General features: G+C 39.2%; 1 protein-coding gene, 1 long non-coding RNA gene and 1 pseudogene across 3 annotated transcripts in view; 2 read left to right on the top strand and 1 right to left on the bottom strand.

Moving 5' to 3' along the window:
* Positions 1-6: 6 nt before the first annotated feature.
* The window catches only part of LOC105475080 (thrombospondin 4), an 88,736-nt gene continuing 60,754 nt past the window's right edge, over positions 7-27,988 (top strand). Inside the window, exons 1-2 of one of the 2 annotated variants that reach the window (XM_071098759.1) lie at positions 7-48; positions 7,043-7,139. The gene's annotated coding sequence lies outside the window, so the exon portion shown is untranslated. Of the gene's footprint in view, positions 49-7,042; positions 7,140-22,471; positions 22,778-27,988 lie in introns of those variants that run through there. The other variant, XM_011730057.2, reaches the window with a different exon arrangement.
* LOC112425435 (E3 ubiquitin-protein ligase RBX1-like) lies at positions 14-27,967 on the top strand (annotated as a pseudogene).
* Positions 16,736-22,306, bottom strand: LOC105475078 (uncharacterized). Its single transcript, XR_983125.3, has 3 exons — positions 22,104-22,306; positions 18,246-18,690; positions 16,736-16,956 (listed from the first exon to the last, which is right to left on the bottom strand). It is a non-coding gene; the product is annotated as an uncharacterized lncRNA (long non-coding RNA).

Here is a 27,988-nt window from a genome sequence, read left to right as displayed (position 1 = left end):
TGACTGGAGGAATTAGAAAGAACTCTTAGGAGAAGGTTGGCCTAAAGGGTAAGAGTTCTGCACCTTAAGTCAGGCAGACCCACCAGAAATTCTTCAAATATTAATATTTATTAGATCCTTAGAGTGTTCCAAGCCCTTTGAACATTAAATCTGTGTGATGCCTAAATTAACTGTTTGTAAAATAGGGATGACTCAGTATTTACAAGATTGTGGTGTTTAAAATGTCATGGAGGGAAAGAACTTGGCACACAGGAGGCACTCAGTAATTGTTCAACCCCTTTTCCCATATATATGGTCTCTGCCTACCTTTCCAGCCTCAGTCTGTTCTCACCCTCATGTTCACTGGCACCATCCTGCTTAAAAGTTACAGTATTTCTGAATGTCAGGTAAATTCTGCCCACCTTCAGTGCAGGTCCTTCTATCTGGAATATCTTTCTTCCCTATGCAACTTCTCCCTCAAAAATGAGTTTAACTCACATTCCCAGTGATGCTTTTACAAAGTTAGGAGCTCTGGGTTCCTGCAGCCCCTTGTGCATACTTGAATTGTAGCTTCTCTCCCTAGCTACAAACCTTTTGTCTTTCACAGAAGAGGGCTAGCTTCATAGGTGTGGGACCTGTGCAGCCACACAAGGCTCTATGCTTAAAAGGACTCCTCATTTGGCTGATGCTCTTCAGTCACTGTCTTGAAATTCTTAAGTTTTGAACAAGGGGCTCTGCATTTTTATTCTGGGCTGGGCCCCGCGAATCCTGTAGCTAGTCATGTTTATGGGCCTAATGAGCATGGACTAAGTATTTCTTGACGTTAAACCTGACAATTTCTCAGAAAAACTATTAAAGAGGAAATTTTGGTCTTGGAAATGCTGTGATCCAAATGTATGACTGGGTCTCAGAGTTAGAACTTGGGTGCTGGGTCTTTTTTCTAGAAAGCACAGTAGTCTTTCTTCGATACCCTCCCAGTCATGCCTCTGAGTTCTTTCCTCTATCCCACTGAGATGGTCGAGTCTTCTTAAAAACTAAAACTCAAAAGAAACCTCTGCAACTTTTCATAAAATTACTATTCAACAAATAATTGCTAGGCACTCCCTTACTGTTTACATAGTCATCTAAATTACAGTGCCAGCCTGCTAAAGTCTTTTTTACGTGTTTCAAAAACAAGAGTTCTCAGAAATGAAAAAGAGATATATCAGAAATGAGAATTAATAATAACTGTATAACTGGAAAATGTGTAACATATGTACCATTAAAACTATTGAAACATTTATTGAGCAGGCCCTATGTCTTAGACATCATCAGGCTCTGGAACAATACAGAAATATATAAAACATGAATTCTGTCCTCAGGAGTTTACAGTGCACAAAGGAGACATACACACACCAAGGTGTAACAAGTCAGATAATCACGAGTGGTGTTAGAAATATAAGCAAAATACTACAGAAACACAAAGGAGGGACAATGCATTCTCTGTGTGATCAGTGGAGACTATCTGTTGAGTCTTCAGTATAAAGAAAGTAAAGTAATTCAACTTTTAGATTGTAATGGAACCTCCCTGTTTTGAGGGTTAAAAATGCCAAGCCATAGACTGACAAAGGCAAGGCAGAGAAAAAGAAAAAAAAAATCCTAAGCCATAAAGCCCAAGGTCCATATTCTACAATGAGGCATTTAAAACAATAATACAGAAAGAATGTGGATTTCCTGAGCCTTGTTTGTAGCAGGACTGAGAGGAGTGTATGAACATTCTTAGTGGACACGTAACACAGTTACTCAGTTTGGCCTTTGTCTGTACTGCTGCTGCTACATACAGTGATTTCATTTGCATTGAAGAGAAATTAAATCTCTTTCCTTAGTGTCAAATTGAGACCAGAATAGCATGTCATTGCATCTGATGAAAGAATCCTCACACACATGTTTATTAGTGCATAGATAATAGCAATCTTTTATTGCTGCAGTTCCTCTTGAGAGTCTGTATCTGTTAGATTGAATTTAAAAACTCTAACATAGCTAATTGCACAAACAGGCTGAATACTGTTGCAGAGAACCACACAGAAAATTGAAACCTTCAGAAATTATGCCTGGTATGGTTAGTTGGCTCCTGTGCCTTTTCCTGGCTGCATTAGAGTATTGTTCAGAGTTCATCAAAATCATAATTTCAGATTCCTACCGGGAAGAATACTATCTGCAAAACATCCATGTTTGTGTGGGATGGCCTGAATCACAGCTTTATAATGAGTATCCCAGACAATGTTTTCCCCAAAAAAAGAAATCTTATTTTTCAAAAGATGATCATTAAAAATGGTTTCATCTGGTGATAGTCATCTGAACTCAGGCAACCTGACCTTGGCATCCATACCCATCCTTCGTGTGTTTCTTAACTTGGGGGCCACCGTGCAAGGTTTGTTAGGCTCTTTTTGTCTGGATGATTAATAATCTGGGAAATGGTGCTGTTGGGAAAGATGAAAGGTTTGTGACAAGTGATGGTGCAGTATATGGTCCCTTATGGGAAAGTTAAATTGTAAAGTCTTAAATATCCCTTTGAACTTGAATATTCTGTAGTTTGTGTTCAGATATAAAATCCTTAAGGAGGGGAAAGAACAAACACTGAATAGAAATCAGGAGAGCTGAGTTCTTGACTTGGCCTCTGATTAGCCATATGCGCTTGAGCCAATCATTTTGCATTGATACCTCTGCTCATTCATTTATAAAGCAAAAGCTCTTTTATCTCTGAGATGCTATCATTTTATGTGTAATGAACATTTAATAATTTATGGAGCAATTTATGGAGCATTTATGGAGCAATTTCCACATGCCAGAAGTTGCTTCAAGTATCTAACATAACTTACTTGATCTCCATAATGATTTCATGACACAGGTACCTTCCTAAGGTTAACTAACATCTTTGTGTCCCTCCTTGAGAACAGAAGAAAATATCAGTACCCATATAGCCAGTAGGTGGTAGAACCAAGATTTGAACCCAGGCAGTTTTGGCTTCAGAGTTCTTACTCCTAACCACTGTGTCATACTGCCTCATGCAGCCTCCTGTGTAGTCCATTAAAAAGCCCAGTTTCACTCAAAGTGGAGCTATCAATGCCATGATATTACTGTTATTATTTATGTAAATAATATTTTTTTAGTATTACACCGTTAAACAAATTTATTAAGCAGCTTCTGTATGCCTAGCACACTGCAAGGCTATCAGGGAATAAAAACTCATGTTCACCTGTAATCCTAGAACTTTGGGAGGAGGATCGCTTGAACCCAGGAGTTCAAGACAAGCTTGGACAACATGATGAAACCTTGTCTCAACAGAAACACAAAAATTATAGCTGGGCATGATGGTGTGTGCCTATAGTCTCAGCTACTTGGGAGGTTGAGGTGGAAGGATCGCTTGAACCCAGGAGGAGAAGATTGCTGTGAGCCGTGATTGTGCGAAAACTTACATTCAAGCTTTAAGAGGCACAGTTGATGAAACAAGGCCCACATATTTGAACTAACTAGAGACTATTAGGAAGTACCATTTTTGTCAAGAAGACAAGTCTAATATGGTTTTAGACAAAGACCTGAATGTACTGCAATGCTTGGCAAAGGTCTAATGAGAGAAGTAAAATGCTAGCTGATCTCGAAGGGTGGGTACATTGCATTTAGATTGGCACAGAGTAAGGCATTGCATGTGGGCTGTGCTATATGAGTGAAGGTATAGAAATGGGACTGACTATGGCAAGGAATCTGAAGATGAGTAAACGAATGCTGGGTTTGGTTATAAGCTGGAGACTGCTCAGGGAGAGTATTGATTGACTAACTTGAGAACCAGAATTGGAAGGCATGGGAATTTGTAGTTTTGAGAAAGTAAAGACAAGTAAAAGTCCAAATACAATATTAGTGGATTTACGTAGTCAAGGATGGGAGGTAGACAGCTATTGTTACATGGACATTATAAGAAGAAGCATTTTATAAACCCATAAACTGTATTACATAAAGTAAAAGTGTTATGGAAAATGCTGCTGAATATTATTGGAGGAAGGTCACTTGGCACCCTTCTGCTGAGCATATTTGATAGAGGAGGTTGTTATAAATCCAGTGGCAAGGGATTACTGGAGAAAAGGGTATAAACAATAAGGACAGGTCTAAAAGCATCAGAAATATGACTGATAAAGGAAAAAGAGAAATGGGACAGGAGTGAAAGACTCAAAGGTTTTGAAAGAGATGATATGGTGAATCTACACACATATGAGGACAAAACTGGCTATTAGTGAGTAAAAGTCTGAAGATGCTGGAGAGAAGAAGGATGAGATCCTAGGAATTGCCTAAGAGTTGAGGCTGAGATCCGGAGCTTGAGCAGTGGGGCTGGCATTGAAAATGAGAGACATGATCTCTTTCTGACACTGGAGGAAGTTTCAAGGGGAACTATGGGGTGCTGAGTAGATCAAATCAGTTACCTTCAAATTTCCCTATTACATTAGAAAACAAATAAAAAGTGCCTGAGAGAAAGAGATTGGGGATTTAAAAAGACAGGTGGGCACAGTGGCTCACACCTGTAATCCTAGCACTTTGGGAGGCCAAGGCAGGCAGACCACTTGAGGATTACTTGAGGTCAGGAGTTCCAGACCAGCCTGGCCAATTTGGTAAAACACGATCTCTACTTTAAAAAAAAAAAAAAAATTAGCTGGATGTGGTGGCGCACGCCTGTAATCCCAGCTACTCAGGAGGCTGAGGCAAGACAATCGCTTGAACCTAGGTGGCAGAAGTTGCAGTGAGCTGAGATCATACCACTGCACTCCAGCCTGGGTGACAGAGTGACTTTGTCACAAAAAAAAAGACAGGGAATAATTTAGAGACTATATCAGGGGTTAGTAAAAAGTAAATGGGAGCATTGCTGACAGTGGTAAAAGTCAAATGTAAATTAGTATTAAAGCCTAAATCAAGGGAGAGCCATGGACAGGCTAATGATTAGGTGCCTCTTTAAACAGATATTCTTTAAATATTCATTCAGTTTTTTTAAATGGAAATAAAGTTGGCCCCAGAATGTAACAAGGTCAATTTATATTTTACCAATTATGTTAAAAGTTTTATTTGGAAATCCAGATTTTCGTACCACTTAAAAGTTGGTCCTCAGGATGATAGAAGAGGAATGAGACCCTAGGAATTGCCCCAGGAATTGAAAGATGAACTCTGTAGCTTCAGCATGATGGGGGCTCAACCAGCCTGACGTCTAGCTAAACTTGTACAGTTGTATGGCTTCGTCTTTGTTACCCAGAAGCATAAAAAGCCAAGTTCATGTATTTGGTAGCTATGTGAAGGTGATCAGGCCATGATATATACTGTTAGGGATTCATTTTGCTCCTCTGGCATAGTAAACCTGCTGTCTTTTGTGTGAAAAAGAATTGAATGAAACCAAAATGATAATATTATCATCTGACATTGTGCTCAATTTATGTTGAGGAAATAGGACAATTATACTTAAAAAGTGAAGTTTGTAAAGGGTCTTAGGTGGAAAAAAGGACCTTGTAATGGAAGTAAATAATGGAAATAATGAAGCCTTATTTCTGCACTTCACTCAAAGTGGTGAAACCCAATATACCAATAGACTATGATGTTAAATATGTATATTGTAATACTGAGAGTAGCCACTAAGAGAACTGTACAAGTGATATACTCAGAAATACTAAATAAATCAAAAAAAAATTTTTTTAAGTCCAAGTAACCCACAAGAAGGCAAGGGGCCAGCAGGGGAGTGATAGGTTGGAGGTGGGGAGGTAGTCAGAGAAATGAGAAGTTGAGAATAAACAGAAAACAGGTAACAAAATGGCAGGCTTAAATCCTAAAATACCAAGACTTATTCTAAATGTAAAATTGATCTCAATACACCAATTAAAAGACAGAAATTGGCAGAGTGGGTAAAAAACCGAAGCCAAATGTATGCTCTCCATCGAAACTTCCTTCAAACATGACATTGGTAGATGGAACCTAAAAGGATAGAAAAGTTATACCTTGCAAACATTAATCAGGAAAAAAAAAAGTAGTATGTGTGTGTATATATATGTGTGTGTATATATATACACACACATACTACTTTTATAGTATACTACTTATATAGTATATAGAGAAAAGAAAATTACTAGAGACAAGAAGGACATTACATAATGATAAATGGATCAGTCCACAAGAAAACATATTAATCCCAAATGTGTGCACCAAACAACAGTGCTTCAAAATACATGAAGCAAAAACTGATAGAGGTGAAAGAAGAAATAGACAAATCCATAATTTTAACTGTAACATATAAGCTATAGTTATACCCAACACTCAGCAATTGATAGAACTATTAGACAAAAAATAAGCAAAGATATAGATGAATTAAACAACAGGATCTAATAGACATTTATAGAATGTTCCACCCAACGACAGCAGAACATACATTATTTTTAAGAGCCTATATAGCACTCACCAAAATAGGCTATTATGAGTCATAAAGCAAACCTCAATAAAAGTTTTTAATGAAATAATGCAGAATGTATTACTTGACTATGCTGGAATTAAACTAGAAATCAATAATAGAAAGACAACAGCAAAATCTCCAAAAACTTGGAAATTAACAAACTTCTACGTAATCAGTGGGTCAGAGAGCAAGTGTCAACAGAAAAGAAATATATACAATTGATAATAAAAATACAACATTTCCTATTAAGAGAATGACAAGAAGCCACAAACTGGGAGAAAAAAATTTGCAAAACATGTATCTGTTAAAGGACTTGGGTCCAAAATATACAAATAACTCTTAAAACTTACAACAAGAAAACAACCCAATCATACTGGATTAGGATGGACTCCAAATCCAATGATTGGTGACTGATATGGTTTGGATTTGTGTCCTTGCCCAAATCACATGTCAAATTGTAATCCCCAATGTTGGAGGAGGGGCCTGGTGGGAGGTGATTGGATCAAGGAGGGATTCCCCCCTTTGCTATTCTCATGATAATGAGTTCTCATGAGTCCTGGTTGTTTGAACATGTGTAGCATCTCCCCCTTCTCTCTCTTCCTCCTGCTCCAGCTGTATGGGACGTACCTGCTTTCCCTTCACCTTCCACCATGATTTTAAGTTTCCTGAGACCCCCCTCAGCCATGTTTCCTGTACAGCCTATGGAATTGTGAGTCAATTAAACCTCTTTTCTTCATAAATTAGTTTCAGGTATTCCTTTGTAGCAGCGTGATAACAGCCTAATAAAGGTGACCTTATAAGGAAAAAGAGACATAGAGAAACAGACATAGACCCAGACCCAAATTTGGTGAAATCTGAATGAACTCTGTGGTTTGTACCAATGTCATTTTCCTGGTTTTAATATCATACAGTAGTTACAGTAGATGTTACAATTGGAAGAAACATCCCTGTACATTTATTTTACAACTGCCTGTGAGCCTATACTTAATTGAAACTAGATGTTTTTAAAAAGAATTAAAGGTAATGTAATGGCATGTGATGCAAAAAATGGGCACATGAAATATCCAGAGCATTCAACCAGATGGCAGCTAAAAATGTGGACCATCTGCTTTCATGGAACTTTGTAGTTCGGACATCTTTTCATCAGCAAGACCATGCCATTTAAATGTTTTCCCAGAAGTGGTGCTGAGCTATGTTCAGTGGCCACATGGCTCTCTAGAATCAGGAACAATGAATAAGGATGGACAACCAGGAGTAAAGATGCTCTTCAGGAAATCATCTTAGGACTGGGTAACCGCCCTACACTCCTAGGATTCAGTCAACCTTGGAAATCACTGGAATCCTTAATATAATCTACAAACAATCCAGCATTCTCTGTTTTGTCTGAAGATACATTTCAAAGTTTGCTTTAAGAGAAACAAAAGCAATGTATTAAAACGCTTTGTTTGAATATATGTATATTTGCTGGATCACTAGTTCTTGCAGCCATATTACTGAAATTAAGGGGCTGTGGCATAATACGAATTACTATAATTCTAAACCCACTAACAGTTTATAGCTTATCCATTTCTTATACTATCCCTGTGAGGAATAATTATATCAAGCTTTATTTGTTTACACCAAACAGGGAAAAAATAGATATATTTATTCATATTTTCTCCATTGGATTAGCCAAGTCTACTAGGGAGCAAAAATACTAAATTCACATGCCTCCTTTTTTATGGTAGTAATTGAAAAGTTATGGATATGATCCCATTTTCTGAAATGTTTAAAAATGACTGTATAAAATGATCTTAGTTATTTTCAGAACTTAAGTCATTATATGTATTGTTTAGTTTATAGGGAGTTATATTACTTTTCCAGATTAATAAGCTACCATCGATAATGAAGAACAAGTAAATCCTGCCTTGTGAAATGCTGTCATTTTAAAATTTGCCTAAGGAAAGATTCATTATTGAAGGATTCCTTGCTTTATACATAAATTGCTTTAAACGGCAAACTCCCCTAGCATTTAAAAATAGTCCATATATAAAAATTCTCTCAATCCGCAATCATATCAGTTGTGTAAAATGACATATATATGGTCTGATACCTCAATTTATGGAACTTTCTCTTGAAATGTCAGTCATTACTCACATCAGTGCTTTAAATGCCATTTTAGTAAACTAAAAGAAATTAGTGTATATTTTGAGTAGTGAAAGTGACTTAGGAAGAGGAAAGAACAGCGTCCAATGAGTTTGAAATGGTGTTTACAGCTGGTTATTGTTCATAACTTTTGGAACTGTCTTGCTTCCCCTGTTCATCAAGGTGCTGAGCAGAAATATTAAAATCAACCCAAGAAGTATACTGAGTAGGTATATGGGAGAATGGCGTATTGTTAACTTCTTGATAAAATGTCTCAGTATGTAAATACTTGTGAATTATTGTTAGTTTATATTACTGTACTTACACCATTTGATTGCCCCTGCATAAAGCTGCACACTCATTTTTACTTCAAATGCAGGGACTAACTCTCATATCCCCCATAGCATTTAGTAGGCACATAATAGATGCTTATAGTTGATGGACACAAAGCATATTCAACTATTAAAAGAATAGAACTTTTATTGCTTCTTCAGTTTCCAGTGTCTCAAAGTTACCCTTTGCTTTTGACCACAAAGTCTACCCCTCCTTATGGTGTTTTCCTCAGGTGTCTGTGTCCTCTCTCCATTGCATTTTCTCCTCCCACGTCTACTCAGTAACTGGAGCCTTCCTCCTTTTGCTGACCCTTGACTACAAGGCATTTCCATCTTTTGGCTTCCTAATATGTCATGCCTTCTGTTATTGCCACCACAGCCTTCCATTCCCCAGCTCTCATTTCCATCCTAGGACAGCCTTATTGTCCCATCCCTAGGATGAATAAGCATAATTTATATGCCTTTTTCTCCATTTGTTGGTATGGATAATTAAGTGACCTTCAACTTTCATTCGAGGTTAACCGTAGCACTGAAAACCAAAAGGATGAGAGGAGAGTGAGCAAATCAAGTCCAGAGAGGTGTATTTCCAGTGTGGAACAGTGACTTAGTATGAATATCCAGGAGTGAGGCTTCCAAGAGAGCATATGTGTGTGCACTGGTGAGGGGAGGAAGAGTTAGGGGTGGGAATTGTAGTAGAAGCTTCCTCAGGCCAAAGAAAACATTCCCAGAGGGTCTCTATTCTAAAGAAAAATTTTCTTTTCTCTGATTTTTTAAAATGTAGATATCTTCATTATGTATTTGGACCTGTTTTTAAAACAGCTTAGTTTTAGATTTATTCTTCAAGATAACTTGTACCTATGGACATCGCCAACAACTTATAAAAATTAGAGAGACCAGTTGACTCTCAGTAAAACTTCTCACCTGGTCCATGAGCATCGTGTCTTTATTTGGATTCCATAAGCCAAATGTTATCTTAAAATTGGCAAATATAGTTACATCTCTGTTGAACATATTTTTCTCCAGAAAATGTTTTGAGTACAAAAACGACATCTAGAGGTGACTGTCAATATATCTTTTCTTTGCACATACTACGTATTTGTTGCCGTGTTTTAGAAATATTTTAGGAGAAGTTTGGGTAACAGAACTAGCAGTGGCATTTATTAAATTCTTCCTCACAATAACTGAAGGGATATACTCCTTTTGCAGATATAACCCTTTCAATCCAACTAATGAGTTCACTAAATGCTGGCACCAGTGATACCAAGATCAATCAGATGTAGCTCTTGTTACTGAATGGCGTACATGGAGGAGATAAACACAGTAACGTCCTCTCTGTGTGGTGAGCGCTGTTGGAGATCAATTAAGTGGTATGAGGTTATAGAAGAGGAATTATTCACCCATCTGCAGAGGGCTTGGGGACGAAACAGTGTCAGTAAAGCACTCCTGGAGGAGGTGTACCAGGGGAGGTGTTCCAGACAGAAAACAGCTGAAGTAAAAACATGGAATAGAGCAATAGTATATTGTGGTCTGAGCAGTACGTATAATTCAACATTTCAGGAGGGTAAAGTGAGCGGTAGATAATGATGAAAAATAAGACTGCAGGCACAGTCAGAGGCCTGTTTACCCACACTAAGGAATTTGGAGTTGGAGGCACCAGGGGTAAATATCTTGTTTCAAAAAGTGATTACATGAGGATTTTTATCCAGTTCTGTTTGTCTCCAAAGCCATGATTTTTACATTAAACCATATTTACTTCATAGAGATTCTTCAAATTAACCATTTACCAAAGATGTAAGTAAGTTATAAGAAGAAAAACAATACAAATTTGGAAAATACTTAAAAGCATTATTTGGAAAAAGCCAGTGTAGTATCTCTATTTTCAATTTGAACTTTGAGTCCAATGATTAGACATTTTCTAGTCCCATATTTTATACCATACCATGCACTCGCTTTTGTTAACTATCATTAATAGTGAAATGACAAACCTACCAGCATCTAATACTGGGGTTATACTGGTGGGTACCCTACAACAGGCGTTTTGTTCTTTGGGTATCCAGCCACCACCTTCAGTAGCTGACTGACAAAGATGTGAATCTGAAGCCACACTACCTCAAGGGCACCTCTACCAAGACACATCTGCTGGGCCTAATGAAAACAGAGGTTTCTCTCAGCCCTAGCATTGGAGATTGACATACCTTCAATGGATGTCAGGGGAGACCCAGTCGCTAAGGATGACTCTCCTGCCCCTAACCCATTAGCATGTCCCAAAAAGAAACAGGAGACCACTTTGCCTTGTATAACAGTCACGCTGCCTCGGAAAAGCTGGCAAGTCCCCTCTTAATGACCCCATGCTCTTTCCTAATGTGAACGATGTTCATGCTTTTTCATCAAATCTTTTAAATAGAAAGGGTGCAGAGAAAGTCAACTATAATCACTTGGTGCAGAGCAGAGTGCAGAGAGAGAGGGCATTTCATATTCAAGAAGAAATTGTCCAAGCAGTAAATGTCACTGTGGCGAGTCCTGTAATTGGAGATAGTAGAGAAGCACTGGACAGCTGAGGAAACTCCAGAAGGGAAAAAAAAAAAAAAAGAAGAAAGAAAACCTAAGAACAACATAAAAGAGCCTAAAATTTACACGGAATCAGAAAAAGACTTCTGAACAAAATAGCATTGATGGTGCTGGGAAACTTAATTAGTGTATACCCCTTAGAGCAGGAGGTAGGTAGAGGAACTATTATTTTAATGAAAGATCATTTGGAAAAAAAAAAAATTTGTCTTTCTCTTTAAAATTTTAACTGAATTCCCTAATTCTTAACAGGACAGGGAATATAAATTTTTCACTAAGAACAAGTGTGTTTTCTTAAAATTCCATGTTATGATCTGTTACAGGTGAGTGGGTGGCAAGTAGAGTATTGTGGTTAACTCCTGGGATGGAGAAGGGGTAGGGGATCGATATTATTAGGAGAGGGATATAGAAGAGGCTTCAGTAATTTGCAGTTTGAATACTGCAAACTTTAGTTAAGTAGCAGAAACTAATGTTTCTTGAGTTATTCCTTATACTTTTATAAATGCCTAAATACTACAAACATTTCATAAACTTTTAAAAGTGAATTGGAGGTTCAGGCAATATTTAGGGAAACGAGAAGGAGCAAAAAAGAGATCAGAGGGGCAGAGGATAAGAGGAAGAGGAGAAGTAGGGAGAGAGAGAAAAAGAGAAGGAATGGTTTTGAACCTAGTGAGCTTTTGGAAGGGTTAGGTTAGAGGTCACATCTAACTAATTGATGTGACACAATTAGTTAGATGTATGAATGAACCTAAACCAGCTCTAAACTACTCCCCTTTGGGGACAGAAGCAGATGCCTTTGCCAAATTCAAAATGAAATCCTATATCTCTGAAGACCCCTTTCTTGTGTTACTGTGTAATTTACATGCAAGTTGTCTGCATAGTTAATCACCCTCTGTAGCATCTGGTATTTATCATCAAAAAGCAGCTTGTTGAGAGGTTCTGAAGAAGCTCTTCATGTATCCTGAGTTTTAAACCTTCTTCTACAAGTCTGTTTCTTTAAAAGTTAAAGGTCTTGCTGAGTACAGGGAGGATGTGGTAGTAAGTAGTAGGGAGGGTCATTCATACTTGGGATGCTGCTAATGTGGCCTGCATGATTCAGGGCCAGAGAGGTGAAGATAAAGGGAACTAAGCGTTACAGCTAAAAGGGATCTGAAAATCTCCTAGTCAGATTCCTCAGTTTCCACATGTGACAGTAGCTTTCGCAGGGAACCCCAGCCACCATGACTGAGCTGAAACTGGAAGCCAGGTTTTTAAAGTGTCATTCATGGTTGATTTAGGGTTTTGGTTTTCTCCCACAAAATGGAGAAAATGGGAAAATTCTAGATTATCCATGTTAGAGGGATGATGAATATGTGTAGATGATACTGTTCAGATTCTGTGAGTGGGACCAGCACCACATTGGACTGGCCTAGGGAAGTCAGGATTCTGCCTTCCAGGTAGGCGCTCCCACATGTTGGTGACCTGGAACATCTGTCTGTGTTCATTCTGGAGATGCAGATCTGGGTCCCGTAGACTCAGACTTTTGCAGGACACTAGGGTGGCCCCTTGTTGCTTCTCATCTGCTACAGTCTTCCTGCCACTGTGGCCTACGGGTTTGATTTAGAAATTCAGAAGACTAGAGGTGAACAAATAGATAAAAGGTTAGAGAAGTGTTTCTCCACTAGGGCAAAGCCACAACTTTTCATGTTATTTAGCTCTTACTATTATTCTAAATTTTAAATTGTTTTTTATTCTTTCACTTACCATGTGTAACTTTCACTTTTCACTTACACATGGTAAGTGAAAGAATAAAAAACTATTTATTTATTTATTTTTTTATTTTATATTTTGAGACAGAGTCATGCTCTCTCACCCAGGGTGGAGTGCAGTGGCGTGACCGTGGCTTGCTACAACTTCTGCCTCCTGAGTTCAGGTGATTCTCCTGCCTCAGCCTCCTGAGTAGCTGGGATTACAGGCGCCCGCCACCACACCCGGCTAATTTTTGTATTTTTAGTAGAGAGGGGGTTTCACCATGTTGCCCAGGCTGGTCTCAAACTCCTGACCTCAGGTAATCCACCCACCTCGGCCTCCCAAAGTCCTGGGATTATAGGCATGAGCCACCGCACCCAGCAAAAAAAAAGGAAAAGAAAAAGAAAAAAATTTTTAAATTTAGAATAATAATAAGAGCTCAGAAAATGACAGTAATTAAACAACGTTCACATGGAAAAGTTGCCCTTGATGTATCTTGGGACAGGGTGGGTTTTCCTTACTGTTTTTCTTAGCTCCTTTTGTTAATATTTATTTTAGTGCCTTAATGCTACTAAACAGAAAATTCAGAAAACATTGTAGATATCTTCCTTTTTACTCTAATATTCTCCAGCTTTTCATGTATTTGCAAAAAGAAATAGATTATTAATTTCTCAAGGTTTAGCAGCTTGTTATTTCCATGTGTAATACAAATAAGCATAATTAAAGGGTTAATTAGCAAATTTGCAGTTATCTGAATTAAGTGTACTTCAAATTTAATTTACAAGACCTGACAAGTTTGTGAATAAGTTAATTCATTTCTAATGTATTTTAATATACCCAAACCACAAGGCATCTTAAACTTTGTAAAAAGAGTGTGCACGGAGGAATGAGCACTAGATGTGAATTCTCGAGAACTGGGGTCCAGGCTCTGCAGTATATTGGCCTGAGCAGTTCTCTTAACTTCCCTGAGTCTTGGTATCCTGTTTTGTATACAGGGGGACCTGATCCCTCTTCTGCCTGGCTGGCAGAGCACCATGAGACTCTGGAGAAATGACATATGTTAGAGATATTTATGACCTGGAAGACAGTGCACAGTTTGTTTTGTCTGTGACATTGTTTGTTTGTTTTTGTTTTTGTTTTTGTTTGAGATGGAGTCTCGCTCTGTCACCCAGGCTGGAGTGCAGTGGCGTGATCTCGGCTCACTGCAACCTCTACCTCCCAGGTTCAAGCAATTCTCCTGCCTTAGCCTCCCAAGTAGCTGGGACTACAGGCATGCACCATCACACCCAGCTAATTTTTATATTTCTAGTAGAGACGGGGTTTCACCATGTTGGCCAGGATGGTCTCAATTTCTTGACCTCGTGATCCACTTGCCTCAGCCTCCCAAAGTGCTGGGATTACAGGCATGAGCCACCACGCCCAGCCTCTGGCATTGTTTTTAGAATAAAGCATGTATTATAGTTTTCTTGAAAAGTAAAGATTTCCAGAAAAGGAATTGGGAAACTCTTTTACCCTCATAGTTACAAAATATGGAGGTTTCCTTCCTCCAGGTTGGTCAGCTTCCCTCTTGATATGGTTTGGCTTTGTGTCCCCACCCAAATCTCATTGGATTGTACTCTCACAATGTGGGAGGGACCTGGTGGGAGATAATTGAATCATGGGGGCGGTTTCCCCCATACTGTTCTCGTGGTGGTGAATAAGTCTCACAAGATCTGATAGTTTTATCAGGGGTTTCCGCTTTTGTGTCTTCTTCATTCTCTCTTTGCCTGCTGCCATCCATGTAAGAGGAGACTTGCTCCTTTTTGCCTTCTGCTGTGATTGTGAGGCTTCCCCAGCCACGTGGGACTGTAAGTCCAATTAAACCTCTTTCTTTTGTAAATTGCCCATCAGCAGTGTGAAAATGGACTAATACACCTCTGCTCTAGTTTTTTTTTGGAACTAGGCCTCTTCCCTTTTATTGTCTTGCCACTCACTGTCAGATTGGACATTTCCCCACACTGGACCTCAGCATCACCCTGCTGGCAGTCCCACAGGAGTTAAAATATCTGAAGAGGGAATGGCCCAAAAAGGAGTCTCACTGCCATTGCAAGAGCTGGTTTAGAATAAAGGGGGCACTACCGTCCGCCATGTGTGTCCTGTCTGCAGGACGTAGCTACTACTCAGATCCTGGTTCTCACTCAAGTTCTACCTCAAGGCTCGAGCTCTGTCAAGTGATGCACTTCTTGGGGTCCATCTGCCTCAGGGATGGAAACTGTGAATAAAACTGAAGCACAGAGAATCATTGAGAGACTAGTTATAAGCCATTGGCAGAACTTCAACCAAAATGCCGGGCTTGTGACTCCTAGCCCTGGGCTCGTGCACATACCACACAGTGCTCTGAAATATCATTGTTTGAGGCGTTATTGTCACTTTTCTTCTAGTGATGTGGATGGCATGTCACTATCAATTATTCAGATTCTTCTCAAATAGTAATTAGTTTGTTTTTAGAGTAAATAAAGCAATAGATGCTCCCACAAGAAAAGAGAATGAAAGACACCAATTTGTGTATTTGGGGTAAGATCTTACAACAAACTGAGCCCAGGTCTGGAATAAATGTGGATAACTTCTAGCAGAGCATAAAAGCATTAAGAAGTTTATTAACACATCAGATCGGTGTCAATGAAAATCAAATTGGTATAATTTTCAAAGAAGAAACTAATGATATTTTAAGGCTGTGTTCATAGTAATATTGTCTTTCTGAAAGATACTTTATGTACTATATTAACATAGAAAAATAGTAAGCAGTTTCCAGCTACAATCAGTGGTTTAAATTAAGATATAAATGTGAGTCTACCAGTGAGAAACTAAGGCAAATGTCTCCATCTAAGACAGAGTTGCCAGATAAAATATAAGATGCCCACTTAAATTTGAATTTCATATGAATAATAGGTAATTTTTTCTTATAAGTAAAAATTTCAAACTTAACTGGATATCCCACATTTTTTTATTTTTATTTTTTATTTATTTTTATTTTTTTGGAGATGGAGTCTCACTCTGTCGCCCAAGCTGGAGTGCAGTGGTGCAATCTCGGCTTGCTGGCTTCCCACATTTTTATTTAAGTATGGCAACTATAAAGGATAAAATTTGCTTCCAAACACTGCCTCTGAATAATATCCAAAGTACATATGATAGCCAATTAATTTGGAAAATACATCAATACAATTTCAAATCTCACAGAGGCAAGGTTTCTCAACATTGGCACTATTTATTTTGGGCCAGTTAATTCTTTGTTGTGAGGGGCTCTCGTACATTGTTTGATGCTTAACAGCACCCCTGGCCTCTACCACCAGATGCCAGTAGTAGTATACCCTAGTTGTGACAACCAAAAATGTCTGGATATTACCAGATGTCTGGTGGGGAGGGGGTCACAAAATCATCCCTGGGTGAGGACCCCTGTTCTGAGGGAAGAAGCTTATTTATAAGTGCAGTATATGTATTAATATCTTAGTAGAAAACTAGCTTGTCCTGATCTTGAAGAAAGAAGAGGAAAGCCATATTTTATGTAGTCTTTATTTTAAAGTATCTTGGGAGAAGCACCAATGGAAATGGTTGAGGAACTGGAGAACTGGTAGACATGGGATTGTTTTGCAATCTAAGGCTCTATGACAGAAGCTTCTGTTTGCTCCAGCAGCTTTGAGAGAAAAAGGCAGTAGAAAGTACTCATGACGCGGCTCAGGTTCCCAATATAGACTTCATCCAAGGCTTTGAAAGAACAGTTAGTACAGAGTCTGCTGATTTCTGGAAAAGGAGTGTTTTATTTGGATAGCAATAACTGAAATTCCAACCTAGACCACCTAGCTGAATAATTATATGTGTGTGTCCAAAACACAAATTGCCAAGAGATGAATTGAGAATCAGAATAGGAAAACTGTTTGCTGTTTGATTTTTCAGAAAATAATTCGACAGGGAATTTTGCTAAAGTGTTGTTCCTTCTATTTTACCCAGGAAAACATAGTTTGCTGTCTAAACCAAGAAACTATTAAGGGGAAGTTTTTAAGGAATTAACCTTTAGAGTCTTTGTGGCTCTAATTACTGCTCTTCGGTTGTATAGTGAGAGTCACTAAGCATTCCTTCCTCCAAGGAATTTTCAGCATAATCCTATTTTCCACTCAAATTCTTTGTGATTGCCAGATTGGAGTGAAAAATCAATTCTACTTCCAATGAAGAAAAACTAAAAAAAAAAAACCAGTGATTCAAACAAGTTTCCAAAGAGAATACATGAACTTCTTATTCTGCCTTTATTAATTGACATCTACAATTTTGTATTTTTGTCAGGACAATGCAAAAAAAATTCTTTTGAGTCAGTCTAACTAAATATAGGGGCCAAGTGTCCTAGCTATATTGCTTTTTTTTAAAAGTTATGTTAAAGCAGCCAGGCTTGGTGGCTCAAGCCTGTAATCCCAACACTTTGGGAGGAGGAAGCAAGAGGATTGCTTGAAACCAGGAGTTCAAGACCAGTCTAGGCATCATAGTGAGACCCTGTCTCTACCCGCATCCTACTCCTCCCAAAAAATTAGCTGAATGTTCCTGTAGTCCCAGCTACTCAAGAGGCTGAAGCAGGAGGATTACTTGAGCCCAGAAGTTGAAGACTGCAGTGAACCATGATTGCACTGACAAAGCAACTCAGTTCTGGTCTACAGTTCATTCTTTGGATAAACATAATACACAATACCTAGAGATACAGCAAAAACCTGCTACCCTTAAGACAAAGTCCAGAATCCTTACTGCGGTCTACAAGGTCCTAAATTATCTGATTGGAACAGACTACATTTTCCCCAACTCCTAGGGTATATGCTAAGCTGCTCTAAGTTAGAGATCAAAAAAATAGAGTGACTCAAATGAGATCAAAGTTGATAATTCTCTCACCTATCAGGGTAGAAGTATGCAGTGGTCAGTGGTCCAGAGTTTGTGGGAAGTTTGATACATGAGGCCATCTAAGTAAGGTACCTTGACCCAAGTACTTTCTATCTTGTTGCTCCCCACCCTTTAAGACATTCTCCTCATCCACACGGTCAAAGCTCACTCACCATTACGCTCACTCTGTCCCAACCTGTAGAAAGGAAGGCAGAGAGGCCAGCAAATAGCTTTCTTTTAAATTTGTGTTGCTGGGTAGGTCCCCCAGGAAACAGACTCTGAGATGGAGGTTAGTGTACAGGAAGTTCATTACGGTGTGCTCCGTGAATTATCACCCACTGGAGGAAACGAAGGAAGCAGAACTGGGAGATAGAAAAGTTAGGCTGCAGTACAGTCCTGGCAAGGTCTCGATCCAACTGATACGGAGCGTTGAAGCTGAGCTGGTCCTTCAGAGCTGGGATGAGACCAGATATTGGTTGCTAGTCGCTCCAGGAAAGGGATATGACCTTAATGAGATGGCTCTTCTTAGCTGAGGCAATTCTCAAAGGGGGCTGTCAGCCAGTAGCCTTCCAGTTGGACAGATGGCAGCACAGCAGAGCATCTGGCTCAGGATGTGACCTGGAAATAGCATTGATATGGTTTGGCTGTGTCCCCACCCAAATCTCATCTTGAATTCCCATGTGTTGTGGGAGAGATCCAGTGGGAGGTAATTGAATCATGGGGGAAGGTCTTTCCCATGCTGTTCTTGTGATAGTGAATAAGTCTCATGAGACCTGATGGTTTTAAAAGGGGGAGTTTCCGTGCACAATTTATCTCTTTGCCTTCTGCCATCCATGTAAGACATGACTTGCTTCTCCTTGCCTTCTGCCAAGATTGTGAGGCCTCCCCAGCCACGTGGAAGTGCAAGTCCATTAAGTGTCTGTCTTTTGTAAATTACCCAGTTTCAGGTATGTCTTTATCAGCAGCATGAGAACAGACTAATACAAGGGTAAACCACTTCCATTCACCCCTCATTATCTAGAATGTCTAGAACAGCCACCATAGTTGCCACGGAGTCTGGGAAATACAGTTTCTAGTTAGGAGGCCCTATACCTAGCCAGCACTAAAAGGAAGAAGGGAGAAGGGATACTGGGGAGCAATCACAAGAAGGAAGGAAAATCATTGTTTGAATTTGTTCAGCTTATTGACTGTTTTAGATAAAAAACCACTTCATTGAGGAAAGCAACCCACCAAACACAGAAGCAGAAAGAGAGCTAAAAATGGGATAAGAACAACTGAGAAACTGCTCATCCAGTAATATATTTTAAATAGTGAGGACTACACCAAACTTAGGTAGGCTTCAGAATGAGCCAGGGACGACTCTCCAGAGCTCTGCAGGAAGGGGCTTCACTGCACGCTTCACTGTAAGGACACACTTACAACCTGCACCTGAAACCCCAAGTCACAAGGACAATTGATATTTAGATGCTTTTTTTTTCCTAAGACCTGCTACATATCAGAAAAAGTCACTTAAGGTAAAAGATAAAATATGCTGAGAAACGATTCTGTTTCTTCAAAAAAAATTAAAAGAAACCCAAACAGTAATTGTATTGACCCAAGATAGCACTATTAAAATGTGGGGAGGGGGGAGGGATTGCATTGGGAGTTATACCTGATGTAAATGACGAGTTGATGGGTGCTGACGAGTTGATGGGTGCAGCACACCAACATGGCACAAGTATACATATGTAACAAACCTGCACGTTATGCACATGTACCCTAGAACTTAAAGTATAATAATAATAATAATAATAATAATAAAAGAATACAATAAAATGTATCACTTTCTGTTAGCGTTGATTGGATTTTAACATAATAATGTTCTGTTTAAAAGAAGGAGACCAAAGTATGCTTATTACCTGAATGACAGAATATTCTGAGGACCAAACCCCCATGGAATGCAATTTACCTATATATAACAAACCTGCATGTGTACCCCTGAACCTAAAATAAAAGTTAATAAATAAATAAAATTTAAAAATAAAAATGAAGGAGACCAAGAAATACTTAAGGGCCCACGCCCCGTCTTTCTGAACAAAATAGCCAGACCAGCCTCTGCCACTGATTGAACCAGGGATTGGAAACGAACATAAAGCAACCACCACCTGTAGGATAAGCATAAGATTATCAGTAGCCTATGAGGAAACCTAGTAATAAAACTCTGACTGGTAGTGACACCGTATGAGGTAGTGTGGGCATCTAACCAACTAATGTGATCCTCCTCTTGTGGACAGGGAGAGGGGTATGTGGTGTGTACAACAGGAAAAACACATTAAAACTCTAGAAACCTAAACAGAGGGAGTAGGAGGGACCATAAAATGTCTGACTTCTCAAATGGTTATGAGCTCCTAGAGGTGTGCTTGGTCTCTTCCCCAGAGGCACATTTCAACTAGAGGTTGAAACTAAGAAGCTTATCAAGACTCAGGGCTTCTCACTTTCCCCTCACAGGCCCCCTCCAAGGCTGTGATTTCCTGGGCTCTCTTTGCCTTGGTTTCCTGGCCATCAGTGTCCATCACTTGAGACAATCTGAGTGTCCCCACAACAAACACCAGAAATACACCTAATGAGAAAGCCTCATCCCATCTGCAAAGTATGCTGGAACTAAGATCCAGATTCACAACCCAGGAAATTTCACTCTACTTAAGTAGTGGCATTCTATCTTCAGATTAAAGTGTGTTTGAAAATCTCTACCCTGACTGACTGGGGCTGTCACACAAGGTCCCACTGGGCCGTCTTGGGACTCTCCTGTGCAGCACTTGACCCTGCTAGACATCCTCTCTCCTCTCCCCTGTGCCCTCATCCCCATCATCTCCCAGAAACCCAGTGCTGGAACACATGAGACTTCTCAGCTGCATATTGGCAGGGCCAAGGGATCCTCAAAACAAGGCAAGTTTCTGCCCTGCTCCCCCATCAAAAGTGTGTAATTTCTTTTTCTTTTTCTTTTTCTTTTTCTTTTTTTTTTTTTTTTTGAGATAGAGTCTCACTCTGTCACCCGGGCTGGAGTATAATGGTACAATCTTGGCTCACTGCAACCTCTGCCTCCTTGGTTCAAGCAATTCTCCTGCCTCAACTTCCCAAGTAGCTGGGAGTCCAGGTGCCCGCCACTACACCGGGCTAACTTTTGTATTTTTAGTAGAAACGGGGTTTCACCATGTTGGTCAGGCTGGTCTCAAACTGCCAACCTCAGGTGATCCACCTGCCTCGGCCTCCCAAAGTGCTGGGATTACAAGCATGAGCCACTATGCCTGGCCAAAAGTGTGTAATTTCTTAAACCCAAAGGGGTCTAGCCAGGATTCTGCATTCTCCTATTTTAAGAATACAGTGGTATCTCCATGAAGGGCCCCACTTTGAGCGCTATTTATGTTTGCCTCTGGGATTTAGCTATAGCTGGGCGTGTGTGATAGTGGGCAGGTGGCAGCCTGCCCAGGGTATATTTGCACCCTGTCCGTGTAGCATGGGGTTGAGAAAGCAGGCTCCAGTATTCCACAGGTCTGGGTTTAAACTCCAGCTCTATCATTTATTAGTTTTGTGGCCCTGGAAGAGTCTGTATCCCCTCTAAGCCTTCATCTCCTCATTTGTAAAATAGAGACATAATAATAGTTTCACAAGGCTGTTGTGAGAATTAAATGATGTATAATTCATTCTTGGCATAGGGCCTAGAACGTAGTAAGCACTGATAAATGACAGTTCTAATAGTAGATACCCCATAAGTAAGCCTCCTTGAAGGAAGTTTACCCTAAGGTAAGAAGAAGGTCAACTTGATCCAGTAACAAAACCCCAGAAGGAGAGATTCCAAACATAGCTTGGAGCCTAGCTCTTGGCTATGTCTCCTTGCCCAGCTTCCCGGTAATTCATCACTGAGTCCCATGTAGAGGAGGGATTGTAAGTAAATTGTGAAAAGAATTGTTTCAGTAAAAACTCCTTAAGGCTTCGGGGTACAGCACAGTGTTGTCTTGATACCACCACCACTTCCTATAACACATATGTCCCACCTAACCAGGAAAGAGACAACGTCTCAAACTTGGCTTCAAATGCTGCCCAGCTTTGGAATCTCACAGTGTCCAAAGCATCAGAGGTGGTACTCAATGGATGTAACAGTGGCCTTCCGCAGATATGACCATGGTCTTCAGGTGATGTGCCAATGGTATCTAGTAGACATAGCTCTGGTTCCCAAAAGAGGTATTGATGGTTCTAGCAGTCATGACAATGGTCCCTCGAATATGTGGTGGGATCTCTGGAACAAGCAGAATGGTGTTCCGTGGATACAGCAGGACCCTTGGAAGCATCAACATTCTGAGACTGATTGAGATGTTAGAGAGTTCAGATACCTCTTAGGCCCAGCAAGAGTGGTACTCGAGCCCAAGGATGTGGTGTTAGCCAGTACTTGGGGGAAGAGAGGGAGAAAGTGTCTGATACCATGGAATAGCTGCTGGTATTTATTTATGACCATGCATGGGTTATAGCCCAAGGTACAGACATTTGGGGTGTGAAGAATGTGAAGAAGAGACTTTGAATTGGACAAGAGTGAGGAAAATAGCCAAGGAACTATGTAGTATACTTCTCTTATCTGGGGTCACCATAAGCATAAAACTAAGAGCTTCATTTACAGCCGTGTATTTCAATGAGAAAGTGGAAAGAGCACCGAACCAGCGGTCTGGAGAACCAGGTGTTAATCCAAGTTTGTCAGTTGATCTCTTCAAATCTTATTATGTATAGAAAGGAGGAAAAAGAGTAGCACTCAATAACTGATGTATTTTCTTTGATAATTTTATTTCATCACTACCAGATTCAGATAAAGCCAAGGTCTCGCTAACACTCCTTGCCAGTTGAAATGTGGTGACTCTCAAAAACTTGGAAATGTCACCATTCTGGCAAGAAATCTTTTAATGGAAACTTTACATCTTCTAAAATAATTAACATTCAGTACTCAACCTTAGAACATTTTCCAAATTTAGATGAGAAGAGATGAAGCAATATAAAAAGGTGTAACCCTATCATGCTTTTCCTTTTGGCATTGAAATGAATATCCAATTAGGGGATGGGGAAAGTTTTGGTTTTTTTAGTACTGAGTTGGTGGCAGCAAGAGCTAAGTAGGGGCTGAGCATCTCAGGTGTGGCCTTCCCCTAGATGATCCAGCTATCAGGTTCAGCCAAGGTGAGTATGCCCTTGTGGGGCTTGCATGGCCTGGTCACAGTGGGAGACCCTCTGTAAAGGCCTACAAGTACTTAGGGAGGTAAGAGGACACCCCCTCAAGGGCTGAAGCCTGTCTCACCTTTGAGGGGAGTGAGATCACCAGTATCCCTGTGAGCTGTATAATAGGAGGGATAAGTCCATGTTCTTGTGCCCACCCCTATGCCTTTGGAACATTTCCCCCTCTGATAAGAAACCTCCTGATAATACTGTGTTTCACTGGAACACCATCATCCTCATCATTAGTAAAATGATTGCTGGTTGTCAGCATTCACGGAGAAGGTCCCTGGGGAAGGTCAGCTGTTGGAGGGAAGACTGGCATGCTGGCTCCCAAGGCAAATGTTCCTTTCCATGATGAAGGCACCAGGGACCAGGGTCAAGCCTTCGGTCTCAGAGATGCAGAAACTCTTGTCAGTGCCTGAAAGAAGCTGAAGAATAATAAGCAGACTGCCAGTGTTGTCATTAAAAGGCAAGGTGTCTTTTACGAGGTGAGCATTAGCATCAGTCTGGCAAGTACATTCTTAGACAAACTGCAAGGAAGCCAATTTAACAGAAAGTTGCTTGACAAGCAACAAGAGTGATGTTTAATGGGGTCAGCCTATAATTACATGATGCGTCCATTTCCACCATGTGCTTCTGTTTGCCAAAAGGGCTGTCTTTGGGGCCAGGAAGACCCTTCCCTGGACAGTATTCATGCGTCCACTGCCAGACTTTGCCTCACTGACTCTTCCTCTGTCACACATTTCCAAACCTCAATGACTCACCGATTCCCTTTCTGATTGTCATGGTCTTGCCTTGAACGTGTTGATGTCTTTAATCAAGACAGATTAAAGTGAAGTTTCTTTTCTCTGGAAGATGGGACTGCCTACTGTTTTGACCCATTATATGTGCCCAGCTGGTGAAGGGCTGTGTCCTTTCGTAGCCTAATTCTTGGGTCACCCCATTGTTGCCTTCCTCCCATATAACACCTACGCTGTAGTGTTGAAATGTCATCATGTTTTATTTCATATCATTTTTATTTTCTGTGTTCTTTTTCTGTGTTCCACTGATTTTTTTGAGTGGGATTGGTCTGCGAAATGGCATTATTTTTAGCACAAAATGAATCCAGTGAGACAAAATCTTATAACAAATTCAACTGTTTCATTGTATGAAAGCAGGGCAGGTTCTTTACTGATGACAATTTCTGTTCGAGAGACCAAACTGAGTTCTTGATAAATTATGAACGAATAATATACACATATTATTGTGTTTAGAATTATAGTACTGCTAGCCCTAAAAATTGATCAGTGAAGTATTGGTAATGTGAGGTGATAAGTTTTTATTTTTTCTTTTCATAATAGATTTTGCCTGTCCTTTTAGTGATTTGCACTGCCCGCAGCTACCCAAAACCTCAAGCATAGACAAACTGCTTAAAATTCCAACCTTGGATGAACTGATTCAAAACAGATAGATTAACCCATACACACTCCCTGTGCTGACACTAATGAAGAAACAACAGAGCAAAAGAGTTTCCGCTTCCCAGATGTCAATCTTCTATTTGCTTTAATCATTTTATATTTATTTATTGATCCATTCAATTATGTTGGTTTATTCCTACTTAATTTGTTCCAAAGCCTTTAAGACAGATGATAAAACACAAGATAAAAACCAGGATTAAGAAAAATAAAAATAAATGTTAGATGATAAAGATGGAAGGAGGAGTTAGAATTAGAAAGATGTATAGAATGCTAGTTCCTACATAATTATTAAAATGGAATATTCAAGCTGGGCTTCCTGTTGGCAAAAGCATAAATGAAATTATAATAGGTACAAAATAATACCATAAAGAAAACCTCCCCAAATAAAGAAAGCTTTTTCTTGGCACTCTAATCTATATAAGAAAATCTCAGTAATATGGATGACACAATACCACAATATAATCTAACAACATGCAACCCAACAAAACGTGTTTTTTAAAGGAATTTTGTTCTTTGTTCAATTTCTTCCATCTACTGATTTTTAAATAATACATCCTCTGTCTATTCATTTGAGGTTAACCTAAATATTTTAATATTTAATAAAATCTAAGTTTAAATCTTTTTACCTGCTTCTGAAAACTACAAGGGGATTATAAGACTGTATTGAATTGCTTCTCATGCCATTGTATTGTGTTTTAGTTGAGTGTTTTAGTTCTATTTTGCTTTTTAATTCTACAAATTAAATCCTATTATTATTATCATCACCATTATTTTATATGGCCAATGTTTCAGTGTATTTATTTATAAATGTCTTTGCTCACCATTTCTTCTTGCATTTCAGGCTTTCAATTTGGATTCATTTTCTGTGAGCCTCAACTATAGCCTTCAAAATTTTCTTTTGTGAGGATCTATACTCAGTTTTGTTTGTCTTCAGTGTCTTTTATTTTACTGTTATTCTTAAATGATCTTTTTACTAACTGTGGGATTTGGGATTGATCTCTTTTTTTTCTTTGACACATTGAAAATAATATTCTGTCTTCCATTAATGCTGTTAGAAACACTGCTATACCTCTAATTTTTATTCCTTTGAGGTGATTTGTTTTCTATCTTTGGCTACTTTTAAGATAGATCCTCTCTTTGACCTTGTTGTTCTGAACTTCCACTATAATGTGCCAAGGAATTATTTTATTTATATTTATCTGCTTGTGGTTTGGCTTAGCATCTTTCCACAATTCTGGAAAAATTTCAGCCATTTTTCCTCGGAATATTGTCTCTTTTCCATTCTTTCTACTATTTTTTTCCAGAGTTCCAATTAGGTATATGGACTTTTTCAAAAACTCTATCTTCCTTTTCTCTTATTATATTTTGAAATCTCATTTCTCTATACTATATTTTATATGATTTCTTTAGATTTATCTTATACTTCACTGGTTATCTCTTTGTGTCCAGTCTGCTGTTTAATTCATACATTTATTTTAATTTAAATTATATTTTCCACTTACAGAAGCTCCAGTTCAAATATACTTTTTTTTTCTTGAGGCAGAATTTTGCTCTTTGGGTCACCCAGGCTGGAGTGCAATGGCATGATCTCGGCTCACTGCAACCTCTGCCTCCTGGGTTCAATTGATTCTCCTGCCTCAGTCTTCCTAGTACTGGGATTAGAGGCACCTGCCGCCATGCCCGGCTAATTTTTGTATTTTTAGTAGAGATGGGGTTTCACCACGTTGGCCAGGCTGGTCTCGAACTCCTGACTTTAGGTGATCTGCCCACCTCGGCCTTCCAAAGTGCTGGGATTACAGGTGTGAGCCGCTGTGCCCAGCCCAAATATACTTATTTTTTAAACATTTTTTTATTTCTTGTCATTATTTTCAGATGTCTGTTTTATTTCTTAAAGCATATTAAATATATTTACTGTATGGTTTACTTCTCATATTTCTAATATCTGCAAGTCTCTGAAAGTGTGATGTTGTTGTCTGCTGTTTCCTCTGGTTCTTACTTGGTGCGTGTTTTGCCTAGTATACTTTGTTTGTTGGGAGGGGAGTTCGTATTCTTTAGAATGTTATCTGTAGGATTTTTTGAGAACTGGTTAAAGTTGGGGTCCTTCAGAAAGGATTTTCTTTTACTTCAATTGCCTGGGAGCACTACCAGTGCTCTCTTTGACTTTTTTTTTTTTCTTTCTGTCATGCGTTCCACTTCCACTGCATTTCTCACTGGCTCAACTATAGTAGCATGAATTTGGAACTACAAAACCACAAGAAGCAACATCAACTATGAGGTATTATTGACAAAAATATTTAACTTGAATCTAATCATCAGAAATAATTGATCAAATCAAGACTATGGGACAGAATCTAGGACATTCTATAGAGCCTGGATTCTTTAAAAAAGTTGTACACACACACACACACACACTTTAATTTATAAGATAACTTAGAAATTAAAAGAAACTACAGAGACAACAGTCCAATGCAAGGCATGCCCTTCATTGACTTCTGGATTTTTTTAAGTCATAAAAGATATTTGGGAGTCACTTAGGAAAATTAGAATGCAAACTGTATATTAAATGGCATTATGGAATTATCATTACTTTTCTTATGAGATAAGGATATTGTAATTATACAAGAGATGTCCTTCATCTAGGAGATGGCTGCTGAAGTACTGAAGGGCAAAGTATCCTGTGCTTATAACTGGCTTTCAAACAGACAAACAAAAAAACCCGGTCCAAAATGGCAGCGGCAATGGATGTGGATACCCCAAGCAGTACCAACAGCAGTGCTTTGAAGTAAAAAAGTGAAATACAGTAGCTAGCCCTCTGGGCCTGGGATGTTGTGGTTAATAACTGTGCCATCTGCAGGAATCACAGCAGGGATCTGCAACGAATGTCAAGTTAACCAAGAGTCTGCCACTTCAGAAGCGTGTACCGTTGCACGGGGTGCCTGTAACCATCCTTTTCACTTCCACTGCTTCTCTCACTGGCTCAAAACACAACAGCTGTGTCTGTTGGACAACAGACAGTGGGAATTCCAAAAGTATGGGTACCAGAAAAAGATTTCTTCCATCAAGTTTAACTGTTTTGTGATTCATTTAATGACTTGCCCTTCTGTCACTTAATTATAAATTAGATAGAACTGTGTCTTTTCTGCTTTGTCTTTTCCATTTGCTGTTCTCGCAGCCACATTGTATTCTGTGTCAAATAAAGTCCAGTTGGATTCTAGAGCAAATGCTGTCTC

The sequence above is a fragment of the Macaca nemestrina genome, chromosome 6 (genome assembly GCF_043159975.1).
Source record: "Macaca nemestrina isolate mMacNem1 chromosome 6, mMacNem.hap1, whole genome shotgun sequence".
Lineage (NCBI taxonomy): Eukaryota > Metazoa > Chordata > Mammalia > Primates > Cercopithecidae > Macaca > Macaca nemestrina.
Note: the sequence above shows the minus strand (reverse complement) of the source record. Positions and strands in the feature narration are given on the sequence as shown.